Below are 2,260 nucleotides of genomic sequence, written 5' to 3' on the forward strand. Positions count from 1 at the left end.
AAGGGACCAAGGATCCTAAACATGCTACCAGATAGTCAGTGTATCCTCTGTGGTACAGTTACTGTTTGGCTCAGTCTGCTTTTTGTGGTCATGGTCATAGCACTCAGTTGGTGTTTCTCGTTTTTCACCAGATCCCGTTTCTTGGACCCAGCTTGCACTTCCACCTCCGACATCTCAGCCTCTGACCCAGCTAAACACAACCAGTTTGAACACCTCAGCCTCTGACCCAGCTTCCTATTACCCAGTCCTCCAACCAGCATTCACATCCTCTTCTTTGTAATAAACTCTGTTAAACTTTACTTAGAGTCTGTATCTTTGATCCCCCAGACGTTATGACAGTCTTGAGTAACAGCGCTTCAGACAGAGCATCACACCCCCAGGGAATGTTGATGGCATCAGCTGGAAAGTATTAATAACTTCTGAAGGATCTAAAGGTAAATTGAGTCCTTTTCTAATGCAGTAATTTTTTAGGAGACTTTGGGGGTTCCATTAAAAAACATCCCTTTTTAGTTACTGTTGCATTGTGGCCAAACCATAGAACAACATAGAACAACAGATTTAATCTGTTTTCTTTACTGGAATGGTTACTGATAGGCACTTAACTTGCTCTATCAATCATTTTGACAGCATACAGTAAGACAAGTTCGGCCTCTTGGTGAACTTCATACTAACTGTATTACCACAGTGTAATAACCTAATTATTGGGGTTCAGTACCTCCAACAAGGTTAAGAACCACTGGCCTAATATAAATGCTCACTGTATGACTCATTACAGCAGAAAATAAAGTATACAAATATGACAACCTAATAATATATAAATCCCAGTATGCCACAGTTACCATCATCATCCTCCTTGGGAAATGTTAAAGCACTCAATTTTAATGCTGAAAAAGTTTTGATTTTGTAGTCCTTTTAAAAAGATGAATTATTTCAATGCTGTTATTGATCCAAACAACTTGTACAAAAATGCCTCGTTATGCATTATTTGTTTTGCTACATCTGGTACCGGTAAATGAGATCATAATCAGATAACCCAATAATTAGATGTGATTTTGGAGTGTGTTACAGCACAAGAGAACTGACCATCACAAACACCTGGGGACACATGTCAGTAAATCAGTGGAGTTTTAGATTAAGAAAACATATGGGAGAAAAGCTCTAATCTTATGTTCGTATGAAGAAAGCCAGCCACTGTTCATGTATGTTCCTGATTTCAATTTAGAACACCGCATTAGGGCCAGAATGACTTATAAAGACAAAGCAGACTGAGAGCAGCTTCAGTGTGAAATGTGAAATTATGTTTTTTTCACAGATAAAAAAAAGGCAGAAAACATTATAATATGCTACAATCAAAAGAATAAGCACAAAAAAATAGCCTACTAAATATAAATATAAAACGCTTAACAGATGGAGGTGAGCTACTGTAACTAGAACACTGCAAACAGTTAGCAGCGATGGAAAGAATACTTTGAAAATATATTTAGTTATAGAATACTGAATACCTGTATTCAAATGTATTTTGTAACGTATGGGCCAATCAGTACTGTAATCTGAATACTAGAGTAAAAACGCTGGATTAAAAACAGGTCTTTCTGTTCAGGTCGTTCTGTTTTCAATCACTGATCAAAGAAAGAAAAATCACATGTATACTTCACAAATACAGTGAAGTTGAATTCAAAATTGTGTGAAGTACTGCAATGCATTCCTTAGATTTTAGGAAAGTTACTGTATTCTGAATATTACCAAATGAAAGAGTAACTGTTCCAGAATACAGGTGCTGGAAATGTGTACTCAAAATTTTGTATATATATTTTTGGGTAGGCCTAAATGTAGCCTATTCCCAAGTTAGGCAGGCAGTTGGCACACATAAACCAACTTTAATTTCTTATGTAGTCTGTGTGTTAAAAACAGACAGGAAAGGTAAAATACAAGACACACGCATCTACTATTACTACAACTACTACTAGGCTACTATTATTATTATCTCTGCCACTACTACAACTGGGCTTTCTACTGCGACTGGTCAGGATTGGTTGATATTTGCTACTTCTAATAATACTATTTGACCGTGTGCCTTCTACTAGAAGCAGCTTGGTAGTAACCTTATGATTCATAAAAATGGCATTTGCGCTCTAAATTCCCGTCAGACCCTGAAGGCAGCAATGATGAGTTCACGGTCTCCTTTTAGGACTCCGCCTCTTTTTTACGCAGAGCTTTTACGCACGCGTTGAAAAGAGAAGGCATGTGGCACTTTTGCGTC

This window comes from Periophthalmus magnuspinnatus, chromosome 12 (assembly GCF_009829125.3).
Source record: "Periophthalmus magnuspinnatus isolate fPerMag1 chromosome 12, fPerMag1.2.pri, whole genome shotgun sequence".
In the NCBI taxonomy this organism is placed as follows: domain Eukaryota; kingdom Metazoa; phylum Chordata; class Actinopteri; order Gobiiformes; family Gobiidae; genus Periophthalmus; species Periophthalmus magnuspinnatus.